This window comes from Coenobita brevimanus, unplaced genomic scaffold, assembly GCF_032717465.1.
Source record: "Coenobita brevimanus isolate Jiangsu-jjx unplaced genomic scaffold, ASM3271746v2 jjx.HiC_scaffold_141, whole genome shotgun sequence".
Classification (NCBI taxonomy): domain Eukaryota; kingdom Metazoa; phylum Arthropoda; class Malacostraca; order Decapoda; family Coenobitidae; genus Coenobita; species Coenobita brevimanus.
Genome location: NW_027642243.1, coordinates 1 through 22,163, shown reverse-complemented (window position 1 = coordinate 22,163; position 22,163 = coordinate 1). Strand labels below are relative to the sequence as shown.

The 22,163-nt window shown below is 41.1% G+C and overlaps 1 pseudogene; it reads right to left on the bottom strand.

The window, feature by feature from the left end:
- Window positions 1-579: 579 nt before the first annotated feature.
- On the bottom strand, window positions 580-17,382 carry LOC145389578 (small ribosomal subunit protein uS10m-like; annotated as a pseudogene).
- Between the last annotated feature and the right edge of the window lie 4,781 nt (window positions 17,383-22,163).

The window sequence follows — 22,163 nt, the reverse complement described above, 5'->3', positions numbered from 1 at the left end:
GGCATAGAGTACTTTATGTGTGTTCAACTTTTGTGATTCTCTTTTTCAGTGACAAATAAAAGGTACCATATCCAGTCTTTCCTTTACATGCAAAGCCCCACATCCACTGCGAGGCTGGACTGCACTGAATTAGGTCTGGCTTACGGAAAACAAGTCTACAGTATTCATTACATGCCAATTCTCCCACCAGTTCTGAGGTTGGGCTATGTGGAATTTGTTTTGACTAGTGGGAAACAAATCTGTAGTGTCCTTCATTGACTTTCATGCTGCCTGATGTAAGCCAAGTCGAATGGGGCCCAGTAAATCTCACAACCACCTACACACACCTCTGCTCATAAATGCTCAAAAGCCTTTACTGCTTTTGCTGAGTACCTGTACTTCAGCACAAATTACATTATGTAATCTTGTACAATACAATCTACTAAATCCACAAAACTGTCTGAACATAGTGGTTACCAGTTAGGCAAAAGGGCAATGGCCAAAGTTGAAAACATGACAGGATGAAGGACTAAAACAACAACAACTATATATACATTACTAACCTACTGATGAAGCAGTGATGATGCAGGCGTCTGATGATCAAACCGACACTTCTGATGATGGTTTGACATGTTGGGGAAGCTTCTGGAGTTCATGCTGTGGATGATACACTCATTAGCAAAGCAAAAACTATTCAATATTAGGCAATGTCAGCATTAAAAATAAATTACTTGACTGCAATCCAATACACTGATGTTAGTAACAAACCATACAAAGTATGGCTGTATGCACAAGTTAGAGTAAGCACTTCACTCATGCATTAGAAATCTATCTATTTCTATTTTTCTATTGCCAGACACCATAATCCCGTAAAGGGTGGCCATTTGACACTGAGTTAGTTGTTTTACAGGAAGGGGCACCAACCCTCCACCAACCCACTTGTTGACACGTAGAGAGCACGTATGGTTTGGTTATATGGTTACCACCCAGCGTTGTAAATGGTTTCTTGGCTTACAGGAAACCATTTGGCTTGTCACTCAATGTAAAGCCACCTGTAAAGGAAAGAAAAGGCATAAGAAGTGACAGGAAAGATAGGAGAAATAGGAAGAGAGGAGGGCAGGCACAGAAAAAGAATGATAAAAGCTAAGGAAGTAGGCAGCACTACATCAAGTGAGTGGATGATGGTCGCAGAGAATATTCATCACCATTACCATCATCATAATCTGTGACACTTGCTCCCTACTGCAAACCCTCCACTGACAAGGATAACCAGGAGAAATGTCTCCAGTCTACACTGTTTTCTCACATACCCCTCCCCTCTCTCTCTCTCTTACACCCCTCTTCCTTTTCCTTCTTCCCTCACCAATGGACTGCTTCATTCTCTTCTTCCCTAGCAGATATGGTTGGCCTTTTCCTATATTAGCCATCTCTTAATCAGGACAACTTTGGTACTTTATTCCAGCAAATGCCAAACATTATTCAGCCGAGAGAGAGTACATAACCATAAAATTAATACTGGTACCCTCTCACAGTTGACAACTCTTGTATTCTATTCTAGCTAATGTTATATGCTTTTATTCACCTGAATGGGAGTCACAGGAGGGTGATGGAGTTAATGTCTATCTATCTATCTATTGCCAGACGCCTCAATCCCGTTTGGGGTGGCCACAAACAAATCGCCTCCAAGTCGCCCTGTCCCCCGCCATTTCACTCCCCTGCTCCCAACTCACACCCCCTCTCTCATATACCTCTCCACCCCATCTCTCCATCTCATCCTCGGCCTTCCCCTCCCTCTTTCCCCCTCCACCTCACTCACATACACTCTCTTCGTCAGTCTAAAAACAAACCATCAAGGAAGTAACAAAGAAGTTCACTTAAACATATAGATGCAGCTCTTCTTCTACACATAACTATACTACCTACTACACACCATGTCCCAGAAGCTATTCAAAATCCTAGAAAAGGGACCTGTGTACTGTAAAGAGTACCTAGTCACTCTACAAGGTAAAAATGTGAAAAATCTAAAAAAGAGTTCACAGAAGGCCAAGAAAGCATTCATTACAATTAAAGGGTTAAGGCCAGGGCATCCATCAAGCAGCCTAAGGGCAAAATGTGGCCTACCTCAGATTATCAAATCAATTGGTAACAAGTAAATCATTAAGATACCTTACTGACTCCCCACAACCTCTTTCTCTTCACATTGTTGCAGCTCTATCCTCCTACTACTGCTTTTCACTGATCGCTGCTTTTCTGAAATGTCTACTATAACCTTCCCCAAGTACAATGGGTGTGAAGTATTCATCTATCAATGCACTGTCACCTTTTTCTGTCCAGTTCTTCAACAAAGGAAGTAATCTATATTCTCAAGCTTTCATGTAAGCAATGGGCCAACTCTGGAACACTCTTCCACAATATGAATTTCTCTCTGCCTACAACCTTAATTCTTGTGCATCCAATTTGTCCAATTACCTCAAAATGAACACACCTTGATTTTGGTTCTCTTGTTTATTTTTTCCACGAGAAGAGAAATTTCTTTGCAGGCTTCAACCATTTGGCTCGTTCCTTTTTTTAAATACTGTATTATTATTATTATTATTAATAAAACACAAAGAAAACTAGCAAGTATGTCTGGCCTAACCACATACCTGCTGTTACCATTTTTTAAAATAATCAATAGAAAATCATACTACACTACATTTACTATGCCCCATAATGAAAGACAGTACAAATAAATATACAGAATATATTCTTCTCCATAATTAAAGATGGCAGACATAAACATACTCTGCCTCAAGAGGAAAGATGGCCCATATAAACACACCTGTACTTTGCCCCATAAGCTATGAGGGTGGACATAAACATATCTGTACTGTCCCATATAGAAAGATGGCAACTACACATAAATGTACTCTGCACTGTGAGGAAGGAGGGTGGTGGGGGACAGGCAGTGAGATCCCTGATAAAGGTGAGTGCTGCCTTGTACTTCCAGCTGGGAATGCAGCACCACCAGATAAGAAAATGTTTTGGCTACTTGGAGAACTCTGCTTAGGGCTAGAAACTCTAGGGGTATATCATCAGTGGCAGAGGCTCTTCACAGCACCTCTTCCTTAGTGATTTAACTGGCACTTTACACAAACACACATCCCTCTTTTTATTTTATTTATATTGCTTTCCTATCAGCATAATTTGCATCAATAATATACAAGAGGACATTAAGGTGTTCTGTGCATAACAAATTTCTATGGAAGAGGTGCTAAAAATCTGAAAAACCACAGAGAACAGAACCCTAAGATGCTAAAAAGTATAAATAACAACATGTGGAGGTTTTCCTTTACCAGCACAACATGAAGAACTCTGCTTATGGATTGTAAACTCTGAGAGGCTATAATGTGCAGATATTTAAAAAGAAAAAAACAGGCATTATTCTATACCAATGATACTCAAAGGATTCTGCTGATCGGTATGGAACTCTTGAACATTAAAAAGAATTCTACAGTACCCAGAATAATAAAATAAAAAATAATTTGATTTTACACCAGGTATCCCCGAAGGGCTAAGGCGTTGCCCCTGGGTAGAGGACTTTGGATTGGAGCGTGTAGCATTTTATGACTGGATGCCCTTCCTGATGTCTACCAATGACCCTTGGGTGGATTCGATCCTCCGACCCTTCGGCCAGAGAGGAGCGCTCTAACCCACTGAGCCACAGCTGTACCCAGAAATCTACATATTTAAAAAAATCTCAAGGTTTTATGCACAGTCAAGGGCAAAAGTCTATCTCCTTTTCCACTGCATCTCCTTCACGCTTAGGCATGTCCATCACTTTCCTCCCTGATGCATTACTAAAAGAGCAACATGTGCAGACAGAAAAATATACCACAACTCTCACAGTTTAGGATATCAGCCAGCAGAGGAAAGCGAGAAGTAGGAGAAGTGAAATATTAAGGCAGAGAAACATACAAGCCTCTCTCAGCTTAAGAATACTAACCTGCTGAGGAAAGTGACAAGATGAAGAGGTGAAATATTAGGGCAAAGAAACATAACAAGCCACTCTCAGTTAAGGAATATTAGCGAAAAAGAGAAAGTGACAAGCAGAGGAGGTGTAATATTAAGGCTGAAAAACACCCCAAGCATCTCACATCTTAGGAATTTTAACCAGCAAGAATAATGGAAAGCAGAAGAGGTGAACTATTTGAGCACAGAAACAGACAAAGGCTCTCACAGTTAAAGAATACTAGCCAGCTGAGGACAGTGTAAAGGAGTATGAGTGAAACATGATGCAAATCTTTATCACCAACTGCACCGCAGCTATCTGAAGGGTTTTGTTTAGGGTGAGACACTCTATAATGCTAAAAAGAAAATGCTTAATGCATAAAAATTTATCCTCATCATTATCCTGACCCTATTTCCCATCACAAAAATGGAGGGTAGGATTCTAGAGTATAGAAATGTAAAAAAACAACAGCCAATTATACATCAATGCCTTCAAGGTGTAGGGAGCCTGGGGCTAGGCTATTGGAGTCAAGTATACTTGAGGGCAGATGACCAGCATACTTCCCATACCTCTGGGGTGTAGGACTTGAGGTTAGACTACTAAGCACAGTATATTTAAGAGCAGATGACCTGCCTGCATCTCTTGATGGTATTACATGACTGAAAAGTCTCCAGTCACCTCTCAAGGATCAAACCTATGCAGGGCTGCCACTCCAACTGGAATGCTCTAACCACCAGACACCTTGCCACTCACCACAGCTACTCAAAGGCTTATGTTGTGGGTGGAAAATTGCAAGATGTTAAAAAGACTTCCTTATGCCTAGAAATGTATCCTCATCCTAACTGTATTTCCCACCACCAAAATGGTAGGCAGGATCCTAGAAATGTAAAAAATAACAAAACATGACACCTTATAATTAACAACGCTACTCAGGAAGTACTGCATTAAGTTTCAGCCGACAATCAAATACAATTTTCAAAATATGTTTTACATTGTCTGGCTGAACTGTGGAGGGGGGGGGGGTTCTCTACAATTTTTCTGTCATAAACAACTCACTTACTACATTAGGAGGCAGGATAGTTACTAAGTACAGTAACAGACAGCTCAGGAATTTGCAACAAACATTTCAAAAAGAGAACCCTCAATAGAAATCAAACAATGTCATAAAACACATTTCAATTTTTGAAATGATTCTGCTAATTTAGTGCACTCTGGTATGTATTGTTTACTGGCTTCACTTCATAACTCTAAAGTTCATGACATGGCACCTGACGCTCCATAGCTATGCACTCCAATGCCCAGCAATTTCATTACCAAATAATATTTTCTTACACGACAGATGGGAGCACCCATCATCCACTCACTCAGTGAAGTACTGCCTTCGGGTCTCTCTACACTACGTGACAGGCCAAATGGTTTCTTGTGAACCAAGAAACCATTTACAATGTTGGGTTGGGTAGTGCCTCGCTATGCAGTCCCTTATCCCTGGGGTCACACTCAATTACCTCATCCCCGGTCTTTTCCGGTCTACCTCTTACAACCCTACATCAGATGTTCACTCTTCTCACCTTCCCCACCCAACTGTCATTCTCCATCCACTCCCCATGCCCAAACCATCTCAATCCATCCCTCCTCATCACAACACCAATGCACTCCAGTCCCATCCTTCCTCTCAACTCTTCAATCATAATCCCCCCACGACTAGAAGAAAATGACAAATCCCATTTTGCCTTCATCCAAGTGTAGGGACCTGAGATTAGGCTACCATTAATTCAGACCAGAGCCCCTGGTGCCTCAACATGACAGAAAAACCCCTGGCCATCTCCTGGACTTCAACCACAGCATATGCCACAATATGCTCTGACCAGGGCACTCTACTAATTGCACCACCAGATGTAATTTACTTGGACTTGGTAGGGGGGGGGGAATGGGGACTTATTGCATAATGATTCCTGACCTTCAGCTCAGATGCACAATGTTCACAACCACCCTGGCTTTCATTCATCAAACATTCAAATTTCAACAATACGCTTAAATGGTTCTCACCCTGGTAACTTTCATAGCGACACCCTCTGGAAGATTACGCTGGATATACTCAAGGTAGGTGTAGCAGTAGACTGTGTGAGGCGCGGGAGTGATAAAGTGAGGAAATGGGTTCTGGCTTCATACTGCACTCGGTGTTTCTTGTGGATGTGCACCGACTTCAGTAATGTCCACCGTTTTATGTGCTTTGTGGGCCAAGCTCTGTGAAAGATATAAGCTTTTATACTGATTTATATTTTTCTCTATTGGGCTATAGAGTTACTTGTGGAAAGGCATACAGATATTTCTTAAACTATATTTCAGTTAAACAGGGAGGCTTGATCCTGCAGCTGGATACCTTCACATGGTGGAACTGACATAGCAAAAACTGCCTGGTTATTCAAACATTCTCAACTCCATCCCAATCCCCCTAAAAGAGGATGGTGAACTGTAAGAGAAATCCAGTTTCAATCTACAGTCCACCCAGATCACATTCAGATAAACCTGGGGTCACAAGTTCACAACAACAACAACAACAACACAGAGGATTCAACTTTTGTCTTATGGCTTACAGCCTTGGTGGGGAGAAGCTGAGTTTTCAAGTCTGTAATTACTGAAACTTTTTTTTTAACCTAGGGATAAAGGAGACTAAATGCCACCAATGAATTCCACATGTTTCACAAGAAGCTACCAAAAGAGGTGAGAGTAGGAGTTTGGAAGTACTGTGCCCCCTCACCACCCAACACCTGTGTTTTGAACAACCTCATTCCTCTTGTACCATGTAAGGGGAGAATGTACAACTGCAGATGAAATTACCACTTCACTCTTTCGTCAAACGGTTAGGTGACCCCACCATAACATTCTGAAACTTTGCTGGGCACCACAGATTGCACCACTGGGTTTTAAAACTCACTGTTCACTAACCTCATTATTTATCCTACTGATTTATAGTATTGAAATGTATCAATATTTATGCCTATAATTCTACCTCAAGATTTCTTTCTCCTTGGCACAAAACAGATGCAACAGCCTTCTTAAACATTTTCCCACCCTATGTGAATGCAAAAAAACTGCTCTAAAATGATGGTGATACTGCCACAATTACAATGCTACTGAATAAGGTAGGTATAAGACTAATCTACTGCCTATCTTTAGCTAACAACCTTTATCCACTACCCAGAAAATGTTACAAAGACAATGAAGGTGTGTAAAAATTAGTCACCAAGTCTCTACGATTACATATTTTTTGTATTACAGTATTTCTTCTGCCTAAAGACATTTACATTCAGCTAGGGCAAGATTTAGGATGGGGTTGGTAGAGATATGTTTACCATGTTGAATAAAACCATCTGAAGGTAACAAGAACAAACTATAAAAGGACGAAGCCATATGGAAAGGTTACGTATAAATGAGGCTTGGGGTGGAAGACAATGAAGTGGACTTATGATTAACAGGAAGGTAGGTGGTGGCAACCATCATCCACTCACTTGATGTAGTGCTGCCTACTTCCTTAGCTTTTATCATTCTTTTTCTGTGCCTGCCCTCCTCTCTTCCTATTTCTCCTATCTTTCCTGTCACTTCTTATGCCTTTTCTTTCCTTTACAGGTGGCTTTACATTGAGTGACAAGCCAAATGGTTTCCTGTAAGCCAAGAAACCATTTACAACGCTGGGTGGTAACCATATAACCAAACCATACGTGCTCCCTACGTGTGAACAAGTGGGTTGGTGGAGGGTTAGTGCCCCTCCCTGTAAAACAACTAACTCAGTGTCAAATGGCCACCCTTTACGGGATTATGGTGTCTGGCAATAGATAGAATGAGCATAAGTAAAAGAGGGTCACAGTGTCAAGACAATGGGGACATAAAGAGAGAGAGAGAGAGAGAGAGAGAGAGAGAATGTGTGTGTTTAGGGGCTCTGAGTTTTGCTTCCTCATTCTCCAGTGTTTCTTTGGATGTTATTCATGGAAGTTGGTATTTATCAACTTTTTATGTTCACCAAAGGATTGCTTAAAAAAAACTGCACTGATATTTTTGCAACTTAAGCACATATGACGTAGTTCATTTACATAATGTTTTTGACATATCAGATAGAGCCAGGATATCGGGGGCTTGAATGGTGAGCGAATCGAAGCGTGGCCCATTGGATCGGGCAAATTTGGCCTGTCTGGACGTTGTTACTGTGCACTCTGCCCTAGGGTGGGAAAGGAGGTCCGGATGATGATGATGACTGACCTTTTTTCCCACATGGCTAGGGTAAGGTATGATCCTTAACATAATGGATGGATGGAGAAGCTGCAATGAATTATAAATGATATGAAATTGGAGATGCTATGGAACACTTGGAATGAGGAGATGCCAAGAGAGGGGTGGAAAAGTAGTAAGACCAACCCTCCACCCACCTATGTCTCTGTTATGCAATCTTCTCCTCCCCCATCAGGAGCACAGGGGCCTGGGATGGGCTAATTAATTTAGATAATTAAAGCAAGAGTCATTATATCACTCACACTTGAATGGTATTCTGTATGCAATAAACCCCAACTACATCTCATATTTAAAGCCTGATGTGTCACATATGGTTAATAAGACAAAAAGTAGGTTGAACTAACATGTCCTGAACTGTACTTCCGAGGTGAGATGCAGCGGTGGAGAGGAAGGTGAGGTATGATGGTAGCACCGCTGGGTCATGTCCTCGGCACTCCACATCAATTACGCTATACAGACGGTCAGGCTCACCATCATCCACAACCTGCAATAATATCATTACCTATTAACACTTTCACTCCAGTGATGTACTTTATGTTTCTGCTAGCCCTAGATGATGTTATTTAGCCAAGGCAACACTTTTTCACAGTGGAAGGCAAACAACGTATACCTTCAGCCCTTTGCCAAAGGTTAAAATATGCTGCATTAATAAATTTGTCTAGTTTTAGCAAGAATACAATAAAAATGTCACCTGACCAAAGGTGTTAAGAGGAAAAGCTGGTACCGTAACTACTGATCAACATCTTTTTCTTGTCACACACCAGTACATTTCGGCAGTTTTGAGAAATAGTCCCATTTACGAAAATCTCTGATCGTTCGGCAGATTTTCCGATTTTTTTCGTCAGTCTTGAAATTCTCCATGAGGACCCTCTACTGCTGGGGACTTCTTCCAGCAGTAGCAGAGTCCAATCAACCCCTTCTATTGTACATATGTAATTAAGGAACCTACTATAAGTTTAGGTAAGTGCATGTGAACTTGTAGGCCTACTGTACCATTACATTTATATACAGTATGTTCACTAATTTCTTTATTTTTCATATTCATGTATAGTACTGTATTCATTACAGTATTGTACAGTATCAAACAGTATACAGTACTCTCTCCAAGCACATTTGTAATGATATGAGTAGTGATGATAGTGTTCACCGAAACATATAAGGTATTGAGTGGGTAGGGTTTTTGATAATTCGGCAATTTTGATTTTTCGGCACTAGCCTGGTCCCATAGATGCCGAAAAATAGGACTTCTACTGTATTATGTGGTTTCTATAGTTATTAGATAGTAGTTCAGTATTTGTTTTTATATTCATGATTCTTATCTTACAGTAGTTGGCATTTCTGAACACAAAATCCAATTCTCCATAACAGTTACACATCCTTCCCCTCAACTATCACCTTTTTGGGTGCACCACCACCTGTCCCACCCCTCCATTCATTCAACAATATTTACAAATGCTTCTGTCCCCCACCACAACAACTTTAGTTTCCTGCCAATAACCCGAACCCATGAATCGACAGTACCCATTCTACCCCATTTCAGCCAAATACTCATCCTACTGCACTCTTCCACCTTTTCTAATCTTTTTTACCTTTATTACTACCCATTCTACCTATTCTCCCACCACTACAAGCAGCCAACACCCTGCCACAGGTCTAAAAAATAAAAAATGCTTTTTCAAGCTCACCATTCCCACAACACACACACAATCGTAACCCCAACATAACCTTCTCTTCATCTACCATTCTTTTCCTTTCCTGGTACACTTTTTTCTGCACTACATTCCTATTCATTAATCCTACAGCACTTTCAACCCACCATAAATCCAGATCTTGAAAAACCCGAACCCAAAATCACCACACATAACACCAAGCCAGCCACCTCACTTTTCCAATTACCTTATCCACCCATTCATTTCTCCCTTTTATTCCCATTCATCACCTTTTAGCACATTTCCCTACCTCTACATGCACCCATTTCTCCAGCTCACAGCCAGCCAAAAAATGCATTTCCAACTCACCACCCTACTTCCCAGCTCAATTTCCACTACTTCCACAAGCTCTCTCCCCTAAACTTCCACCTTATTGACTAAACCTTTTACCCCACTACCCTCCTATCCACCCACATTAATTCATAGATGCTTCCACTTCCTCCAAATACAATTTTAGTTCTTGCAAACTCACAATGCACCAGGATGATGACGTCACAAATGTTTGTGACGTCAATCGAAAATACCCTGTTCTTATTGCTGCTTCTATCCCTACATCTGTCACACCAGTCCCTGTTATGAACACTTCTTTACACCTCTCTATGTCATCGTCTCTTCTTTCATGCCCCTGTTCCTTGTCTGATTCTATTACTCCACACAGTACCAGGTTATTTAGCCTACTTTTTTCTGTGTTCTTCCTCTCTAACAATCTCAAGTACTGTTTCTGTAACCTGTTTGACTAGACTTTCTTTTGCATTTCCATATATTTCATCCACTATATGTTCTAATGCACTAAACCTCTCCTTCAAAACTTCCATTTCCTCCTTTACCTTGGTATTACATCTCATGCAATACCATATGGCTTTGTCACCAAGCCGGTCCAGCATCCTATATTCTTCAACAGACACCTTGACTTCCATTATGAATCCATGTCCTGCAATTATCACATTTTAAGCCATACTGGCCACCTCTCACCTTTTTGTGGCAGCTTTCCACAGATATCCACGTCTTTCTCGGAGTCATCTGATCCCGTGATGTTGTCCCTCCTACTTTGTGTGGGTTCCATATTTTCTTCATTTCCTTACTCCCTTCTATCTAGCCCTCTGTCTCTTCTTCCTCGATTACTCATTATCTTCTTGCATGCAGCTTGAGTCGGCACAGAAAATACAAAGTGTAGCCACGAGCACATCATTGCAACCTCATCCTCGCCAGTAGTACTAACCACCACCCGTCTGAGGGCGCACGAAATGGACGCCGTGGCAGTAAACCGCGGTCAGTTCAAATCGTTTCCTGATGTCCGTCGACTACACTCGTATTCTGAAGTGAAAGGGAATAATTCATAGGACTATAGTCATAAAGCGCAGCGAAAGGGTTATGTCAGATTAGTGTAGGTTCAGTTACGTTAGATTAGTGTGGGTTGTTAATGGTAGATTAGCGTAGATTGTTAGATTAGATAAGAAAAATGCAAGAATTATCATCCTGAGAATTACGTTAGATTAAAGAAAAGAAAAAAAATGTAAGAATGATCATCTATTACCAATTTGGAAGTCCCTGGTCCTCCCTAAACTGGAGTCCCCGTCTCAGCTGTGGTCTCCACACAAAACTGGTGAAATTCAGCAAGTGGAACAAATACAGAGGGTCTTCACCAGAAAACTGAGACTCATCGGTCTAGATATACAGATGGCAGTTTTGGGCTGTTTAAAGTGAAATGAGTAAAGCAAACTTTGAGCTTTTGAAATCGGCGGGTTGGCGCCAAAATTCAGCAGGTGCGCGTGGATAAGAATGTTTTATTTTTTTATATTTTTTCTTTCACTGCAACCAAGGTAGGGAAATATTAAACTGGAAAAAATTGGACCAAACAAGTCTTTTTCGGTTAATAGTAAGTTGCTAATGGACATTTTATGAATGCCAAGCAGATCCCGACGCCATTTTGAGAGGACAGGACAGCGTGGTAAGCATCCGACTTTAATTCACCTTCTTTTATTAGTCACAGTTAATTTGCAAGCATTACTTTATTTACTGATTTTAGGTAGGCTATTGGTGATCACTTGGAGGTGGGTATGGTAGGGAAATAATATAATGGTGATGCTTTTAGATGATTGACGAAATTGGAGCTGGAGACGCCGAAGACTTGGCTTCGTAAGTTATCCGTCCTAATTCAAGTTTTTGACTACTTACACATGTTTTGCCCCCTTTATTCTTGTTACTAGTTTTAGTAAAGGTAATAGAGATAACTTTGAATGAGGTATCATAAGGGTTATTGGTGTTTTGAGATGGTAAATGGTGATGGATGAACAGACGCCTAAGAGGCCGGCGTCTCACGTGAACAGATGTCAAAGAGGCCGGCGTCCCACGTACTTGGCTTTGATTTCAAACATTTTCAACCAAGTTAGCTACATTATTGCACTTGTTAAATTTAGACAAGTTAATATTGTTTAGAGGTTAGAATGGTCAGGAAGTTTTATTGTTTTATGGTGTAATATTGTTGACTGCTTTTCAGGTTACGTCCCCATCTGAAGGGAGAAACCTGTATTTCGTCCCGGCAAGGATGCTGCACCGCACCAGTTCCCTTCCTTCCCATATACAGGATACAGGTAATTGACTTACGTTTATCTACTTAGTATAATTAGATAACAGCCGTTTGCACTGATGGTGCAAAAGCAATGACAGGCCCAGTAAAAGGTGTTTTGGCTCTTATTAGAAACGTTGCTCCATCAGGCAGACACTTGCCTTAATAGACGTGCACTTGCAGTAATGAGGATGCCATGCGAACTAAAGTTATGCTGGATGAGGTATTCAAGGTGGTAAATTTCATCAGAGCTAGACCACGAAATTCGCAGCTGCGTACGGCACTGCTAGGAGATGGGGCCCAGTCATAGTGCTTAGTTACTGCACACGGAGGTGCGCTGGTTATCCCGCGGCAAAATTCTTTCACGTGTGTGTGATACGAAAGATGAGATTAGAATCTTTCTTACAGGAAACAGCTTTTCTCTGTTAAATAGTGACGAAGTCTGGTCAGTGAAACGGCTATCTTACTGTACAGATGTTTTTAAAACTAAATGAACTGCACTTGTCATTGCAAGGCTCAGATGTGACATACTGAAGGTTCAGGACAAAATTGAATCTTCTCAAAGTAAACTTTTAGGTTGATTGTGCAAAGGCAAAACAAAGTGAATGTTTTCCAACTCTTCATCTGTTCCTGACTAAAAATTCCTTGCAGTTGGATGGAAGTTCAGGAGAATGCATTGTTCACCATTTAAAGCAATTAAGTAATACTTTGAGGGAATAATTTCTCAGGCAGGCAGACCCTCTGTCCATTTATGGATTCTGGTTCTGTAATAGGACAAACCCTGTCTGTGAAGGAAAATTAGCAGCTGATTGAAATTTTAATAGATCAAACGCTCAGAACAACATTTGATAAAGACTCGCTGCATACCTTTTGGGCAAAGCTCTTGCACGAGTATCCTGATATTACAAAACGAGCAATGAAACATCTGATGCCATTTGCAACACCGTATAGGTGTGAAGCTGGTTTCTCACGCTATATTGCCACTAAAAACAAATACACAATTTGGATGTAGAACCTGATAAAGCGCCTGCAACTATCAAGCATCCTTTCAGATAGTCTTTGTCACCAAAAGCAAGCCCATACATCACACTGAAGACTGTAAGAATGACGAAGCTATGCAATGATTTTCAGTTGATTCACATCATTAAGTGTGTGTGTGTGTTTTCCCGCGCGCGCCAAGAAGCGACAAATTGTGTGTTTTCCCGCGCGCGCCAAGAAGCGACAGCGATTGTGTTTTCGCGCGCGCGCCAAGAAGCAACAGCGATTGAGAAGCGTTCCGGCAGATGTTAAAGTTTGGGAAACACTCTTAGATTTCAGTTAAGGAAATCTTCGTGTTTTTACGAGAATAAATGTAAGAAAGTGTAGATAATTATCCACCTATAAGTCTGTATATATTGACTTCTTGCGGGTAATTTATGTACAATAATATGCCTGCTAGTGTTAGATAAGCAAATGGAGATAACTAGGATATAAATGTTAAGGGAATTTTTATGTTTTAAGATGAAATTGTGTTACTGTGAGGTGATGAAAGTTATCTTGATATCCTGATCCATTTTTCTACCTTGTTACAGCCTCTTTATTAACCTTTTTCTGTTATTTATGTTAAATGAGTTATATGATAGGGATAAAGAGGATGAGGGTATGGTAAAGAAATTGGTGTTTTGTGATAAATTATTGACAGGAATAGATAGATTTTAAGTTATTTCTAGTTGCAGCTATTTTATGAACACGTTCCTGTTTACTGGTAATTATAAGTAAGTGGAAATTAGGATTGATTGAGGATATAATTGGTGCTATTGTGAGGTGAAGTCTAAGAAAGTTGTTAAGTCCCCATCTCTAATTCCACCTTTTACCTACTTCCTGGTATAGCTTGTGTATTCAGCTATTGTGAAATCAGTTAATGGAGGTAAGAAAGAGGTGAGTATGGTTAGGGTATTTAAGTGATTATACCCTTTTTACCCTAACTTGTCCTAAAATTGTCACATCTCCGCCTTGAATACTGGGTTTTAACGAGAGATTAACCCAAGAATACGGTGCCAGTCACGAAGAAGTGCTATGGAATGGATGTAGAGCCGTAGAATTGTCTTTTTCTATCATTAAGCTGTGTGAAATATGCTGCAAAGGACACATATCTCAGCCAAGTTAGTGTAAAAACAGTATAGTTATTTATTGATCGTTTTTAAGTCGTTTCAAATTTCGTCCAGTAAGTTACTCTTTATCCCGTTCTCTTCTAGGAGATGTGGAAGGTAAGAAAAGAGTAAGATGCTAAGACAGGAAGAAGGAAGGAGCAAGAGACAAAGAAGATGGATGAAGAAAAGGAAGACAGTACGGAGGAAGGGTGGAGACCAGGGAGACGAAAAGGATAAGGGCAGAGGAACCGAGAAGCCAATGAGAGAGAGACTCAAGGAGGAAGGGTAGGAAAACAGGAGCAAAGAAGACTGGCAGGAGGAGTGTAGGAAGGCACGGAGGTAAGGATGTAGTGAATGGAAAGTATACAAGGACTGGAAGGAGAAGGGAGTGTAGAAAAAAGGGAAGACAGCAGGATAATAACTGGGGTTTTAGGGGAGGAGGAGGGTGAAGGAGGCTAGAAGGTCAAGAAAACAGGAGGAAAGGAGGATGGCAGGAAAACAGGACAGGACGTAGGATATAAGGAAAACATGTAGGACTGTACGAGACAAGGAAAAAAGAATGGAAGAGAAGAACACACAAAAAGACAGTAGGAGGATGCTAGGAAGACAGGAGAGAGGCTGTACAAGACAAGGAACTTAGAGGTATTTTGCGCACACTGTTATGCTTACTAATGTTTGAGAAGTGAATGGAGATTAGTAGGATATATGTGAAGATAATCTTGGTGTATTATGTGATGATTTATTGTGAGAGGTACACAGAAGATGGTTATTATTATTATTATTATTATTATTGTTGTTGTTGTTTTGTGATGTGCGATTGTTCTGATTACTCATGTAGATTTTTTCCTGTTGTAATTTCCATTGATATATTTGCATTATTATTGCTGTTGTCTTGTATATGTATATGGAGTACAGAGAGTGGATAGGATACGAAATAATGTGATTCATGAAAGACTGACGAAGAGAGTGTATGTGAGTGAGGTGGAGGGGGAAAGAGGGAGGGGGAGGCCGAGGATGAGATGGAGGGATGGGGTGGAGAGGTATATGAGATAGGGGGGTGTGAGCTGGGAGCAGGGGAGTGAAATGGCGGGGGACAGGGCGACTTGGAGGCGATTTGTCTGTGGCCACCCCAAACGGGATTGAGGCGTCTGGCAATAGATAGATGATAGTCGCAGAGTGAGGAAGTTTGTGGACACCAGAATCGAAGAGAGTGTACTGAGATGGTATGGTCATGTGGAGAGAATGGATAACAATAGAGTGGTGAAAAAGGTTAACCTGAGTGAATTTAAAGGACGGAGGAGGAGAGGTAGGCCAAGGAGAAGGTGGAGGGATATGGTGGATAAGTGTGTGAGGAAGAGAGGTATGGAAGTTGGTGAGGCTAGGGACCTGACAAGAGATCGAGCTGGCTGGATGAATTTGAAGGAGGGAGGAGGCGAGGTAGGCCAAGCAGAAGGTGAATATTGTGAGAAGTGCATGATCAGGGAATTGACAACCGTTTTTTTTAATGTGACAGTGTCCAGATTGACTATTGGATATGTTTAGGCTATGTGAAGCCACAGAACATGTTGAATGTTTTTGCATAATTATCCGATACAGCCAGGATTCCGTGGGCTTGAATGATGAGTGAATGGAAGCGTGGCCCATTGGATTGGACAAATTTGGGCTGTCTGGACATTTCTACTCCTCACCCTGCCCTGGGTGGGCAAGGAGGTCCCAATGATGATGATTATAAAATAACAGAACAGAGGGAGGAAAAATATAAAAAAAATAATCCGTACACCAGATGACAGGTGCTTGTTAACCTTGCAGGGAATCATGGGTAGATGGCAGTTTTAGGCCAAGTTAAATTAGAAGGAGTATGTAACCTTTTAACCCAGCCATTGAGTTGCGTTTGATCCCAGGAGGATGCCGGCTCAACTCAATGCCGGTCCCAAGCCCGGATGAATTGGGGAGGGTTGGTGTCAGGAGTGGGTGTCCGGCCGTAAAAATTTGCCAAGCCCAGACATGGTATGGTTTACCGTACCGTTTAGCTGACTGAATATCAGGTGTTTTCCCTGGCTGAGTCATGTCCCCCCCTCCCTCCCCTTTACCTCTCTCTCACTGTCTCTCTTCGTGTGAGGCCTGGATGGTTGGGTACTTAGAATAGTCAACACATACATAGCCTCCCAGTTTCTGTCAAATTGATGTCGTCTCGCCATGCTTGGTAGTTGTGTGGGGATGGTCTTCTTACGAGGGGGTCGCTAAGAAGGGGTCTTAAATGTGATGCCCTGGCCCTAGGTTGTACTGCGCGAACCCACAACTGTCACGTAAGGTGAACGGCGAGATGTCACAAAGGGAGGACGTTCCGGCAATCACATGCACTCGGCCCTTGCGTGTGACAATCACGTGGTTGTTTTTTTTATATTTTTTTCCATTGAATAATGTATTTTCAATTTTGATTTTAGTAATTTTTATCACAAATGTTTATTATGTGCCGTGTGGGTGTTGGATGTACCTGAGAGGACGCTTTTGAGGCCATAACCCCTGGGTACAACAAACAATCGGACTATATGCCATTTTCACCCTGCCTGGCACCATATCTGTGGGGTCATCAACACCTAAGGCACTGATGTCATTCCTGATGGTGTCGGACTTGTTGAATTGAGTATAGTCTGGGCCGATGTGTTGCTCGTTAATCAGGGCACCAGCACTTATCTGAATGTCATACGTGGGACGCTGATACATATTTCACATCCACCCAGTCTTCACACACCATTGCTCTGATGGCTATGGTTCACACTCCATTGCTCTGATGGCTCTGGTTCACTCCATTGCTCTGATGGCAATGATTTATGCGCCATTGCTCTGATGGGCATGGCACCCCAAACACCCCTTGAGTTAGATCGCTTTTGATCACAGCCACATGTACCACCTGAATATTCTGTAGTAACTGGCAAGCCTTTAGAAAGGCATTTGTGTGTGTGTGTGTGTGTGTGTCTTCCAGGGTGCCTCCATTAGCTTTCTAAATGGATGAGATTTTTAATTGTTAAAAATGTCACCAAGCTGCTAGGTTTCCAGATTAGATGTACTTTTATATATTATAAAAGTACGATGTCACCGAAACGTCACCAAGGTATTCTAAAGTACGATGTCACCAAAATGTCACCAAGCTACACTGTATAAAAAATATATCCGGATAAAGCCTGTGGTATGGGCCAGCTTGATTCGCTAGCTAGAACTTTTTCGATGCACATTGGTTTGGAAGGTGCTAAGCGTGCACCAGCGGGGATTGCTTTTCGGCCAGCATTCGATTCCGTTCCCAGCGTGAGCTTACAATTCCACACACCCACCAGTTCCTGTTCCTGGTGTGGTTTCTTTGCGTCACACCCACCAGTTCCTGTTCCTGGTGTGGTTTCTTTGCGTCACACACACCAGTTCCTGTTCCTGGTGTGGTTTCTTTGCGTCACACCCACCAGTTCCTGTTCCTGGTGTGGTTTCTTTGCGTCACACACATCAGTTCCTGTTCCTGGTGTGGTTTCTTTGCTTCACACCCACCAGTTCCTGTTCCTGGTGTGGTTTCTTTGCATCACACCCACCAGTTCCTGTTCCTGGTGTGGTTTCTTTGCGTCACACACATCAGTTCCTGTTCCTGGTGTGGTTTCTTTGCATCACACCCACCAGTTCCTGTTCCTGGTGTGGTTTCTTTGCGTCACACACATCAGTTCCTGTTCCTGGTGTGGTTTCTTTGCATCACACCAGTTCCTGCTCTTGGTGTGGTTTCTTTGTCACACACACCACTTCCTGTTCTCGGAGTGTTCCAAAGACAAAGATCAAGAAGAAATTGAAGACTAAATGCTTCCAGTTTGAAACGTTTCTCCAAATGTCAAACGTCTATTGCCATCGTTCAACACAGATTTCAGCATATCAAACTGCAGGGCCTATGCAATGATGATGATGGCAGCATGTCCAATGGAAGGGTGGTTGGGACGGGCATGGTGTGGGTCCGAGCAGCTTACCTCCTCGTGGTGGACCTGGGTAGAGTGATCTTCATGTATATTGTTGCTGTGGCTCCAGGTTCATTAGAAATATAAACCCTATGGATTGCAGCCTGAAATTGCGTTCCTGCAGCCCACAACCGTTGTTTGAAAGATGAGGCGAGGGGTGTTGAAATTGTTCTCCTGCAGGGTACGACTAATGTTTGGGAGATAGTTGAGGGATGTTTGTGTGGGTGGGCAGTAGAAGCACCCAGTTACATCAGCGCCACCACATGAAGGCGTCCCTCACTATGACCATATTTTAGAGCTGCTAGAAGCATATGAATGAAGATCACTCTAGCTGAAAGCTGCAATTTTTGACAGTGTTTGTTTAGTAACACAATTACTTAGTGGCATTATAAAATGGTTGTTGGCATTAAAATCTATGCTTGGTGACTAAGTACCAGTATATGCTTGGTGACAATACTTGGTGACGAAGTACCAGTATATGCTTGGTGACATAATACTTGGTGACGAAGTACAGTATATGCTTGGTGACAATACTTGGTGACGAAGTACAGTATATGCTTGGTGACATTACAGTATATGCTTGGTGACAATACTTGGTGACGAAGTACCAGTATGTGCTTGGTGACATTACAGTATATGCTTGGTGACATAATACTTGGTGATGTTACTTAAAGGTTTAGTCATAAGAGGTACTTGGATTATCTTGTCGTTTGATGATATCTTATAATAAGGGTGACATCCTAAAATGATTGTTTCATTAAAAAGAAAAAAAAATCACTACAGCAAAGCATGGTGTGATAATTTTGTATTTTCTATGCATACTGTGTGTGTGTGTGTGTGTGTATATATATATATATATATATATATATATATATATATATATATATACATACACTATGTCCATTTTACACTGACTTGGCCCATAATTTCACAGCCTTGCATTGCTCTTCTTCATGACTAGCCCAAATGCTGGGAAGAACCGCCTCCAGCATCAGTGTGCCCTACGTCCCATGTCATTGGTAGTGTATGTTAAATGATAAACAAGTGTCCGGTGGGCCCAGAGTCGTTCAGTTGGTCCACTTGGTTTGTCCCATTTAACAGGATATCTGGTATGTACAATGGTTTGTCCAGGGATCTCAAAGGGTCCATTAAATCCCATGTCTGGTGTAGCGAGGGTTTAGTGTAGTAAAAACAGCTTCAGTACATGTATGTGGGAGTTTAAACCTGGTATCTGGTCTAGTTAGTGGTAGGTGGTGGCGACCATCATCCACTCACTTGATGTAGTGCTGCCTATTTCTTCCTTAGCCTTTATCATTCTTTTTCTGTGCCTGCCCTCCTCTCTTCCTATTTCTCCCATCTGTCCTGTCACTACTTAATGCTTTTCTTTCCGTTACAGGTGGCTTTACATTGAGTGACAAGCCAAATGGTTTCCTGTAAGCCAAGAAACCATTCACAACGCTGGGTGGTAACCATATAACCAAACCATACGTGCTCCCTACGTGTCAAGTGGGTTGGTGGAGGGTTAGTGCCCCTCCTTGTAAAACAAATAACTCAGAGTCAAATGGCCACCCCGTACGGGATTATGGCGTCTGGCAATAGATAGATAGATAGATCTGGTCTAGTGGGGTTTGGGAAAGCGGGGGTTTACTCTTCTGAAAACAGCGTCAGTATATACTTGCCCCTACCCGACTAATTGTTGCCATCACTTACAGGTACATGATTACGTGTTGGAGTGTGTTATGCAGATGGGGGCAGAAGAACAGTGTGTTACGACAGTGCTACTCAGGAGATCGGCGTGTGTTATTAGTGTTATTCAGAGATCAGAATGTGTTACTAGCATGTTACTTGTACTGTACCTTACTGTGTTACTCAAAAGATCAATGTGTTAATATATACTGTTACTGAAAGGATCAGAACGTTTTACAGGTGTGTTACTGAAAAGACTGGGATGTGTCACTATGTTACTGAAAAGACTGGAATGTGTTGATGTGTTACTCAGTGATCGGAATGTGTTAATAATGTCACTCAAAGTAATATGTTAATAATTTGTTACTGAAAGGATCGGAAAATGTTAATAATGTGTTACTCAAAGATCAGAATGTTTTTATCGTATTCAGAAGATCAGAATGTGTTACTATATATACTCCATTTCACCAAGTTTGGCACCATGAGTGATGTCCTCAACACCTGTAGTACACACATACATTCAAACGTAGCCAGAGTTAATAAATCATGTGCACATGGTTATGTATGTACGTATGTATGCAGTGTCATGTGCACCAAATCCATTACTTTTGGTTACTTATGGAGACTCATTACCTTTGGTTACGTATGTATGTAAATATGTATGTAGTCATGTCTACATAATGATCCATTTCCTTTGATTATGTGTATATGTATGTACTGTATATATGTAGTCATGTGTACATAATGATCCATTACCTTTGGTCACGTACCGGTATGTATGATGTATACATGTATATACGCACATACGTATTTAGTGTCATGTGTACATATTTATCTACTGACTTTGGTGGTTATGTATGTATGTAGGTAGGGTCATGTGTACATAACGATCCATTACCTTTGGTTACGTATGTATGTACAAATGTATAGTGTCATGTGCACATAATGAGCCATTAACTTGGGTTACGTATGCATGTATGTATATGTATGTATGTAATGTGGTTACGTATGCATGTATGTATATGTATGTATGTAGTGTAGTTACGTATGCATGTATGTATATGTATGTATGTAGTGTAGTTACGTAGGCATGTATGTATATGTATGTATGTCTATATGTATGTAGTGTGGTTACGTATGCATGTATGTATATGTATGTATGTAGTGCAGTTACGTATGCATGTATGTATATGTATGTATGTAGTGTAGTTACGTATGCATGTATGTATATGTATGTATGTAGTGTGGTTACGTATGCATGTATGTATATGTATGTATGTAGTGTAGTTACGTATGCATGTATGTATATGTATGTATGTAGTGTGGTTACGTATGCATGTATGTATATGTATGTATAGTGTAGTTATGTATGCATGTATGTATATGTATGTATGTAGTGTAGTTACGTATGCATGTATGTATATGTATGTATGTAGTGTAGTTACGTATGCATGTATGTATATGTATGTATGTAGTGTAGTTACGTATGCATGTATGTATATGTATGTATGTAGTGTAGTTACGTATGCATGTATGTATATGTATGTATGTAGTGTAGTTACGTATGCATGTATGTATATGTATGTATGTAGTGTGGTTACGTATGCATGTATGTATATGTATGTATGTAGTGTAGTTACGTATGCATGTATGTATATGTATGTATGTAGTGTAGTTACGTATGTATATGTATGTATGTAGTGTAGTTACGTATGCATGTATGTATATGTATGTATGTAGTGTAGTTACGTATGCATGTATGTATATGTATGTATGTAGTGTTGTTACTTATGTATGTATGTATATGTATGTATGTAGTGTGGTTACGTATGCATG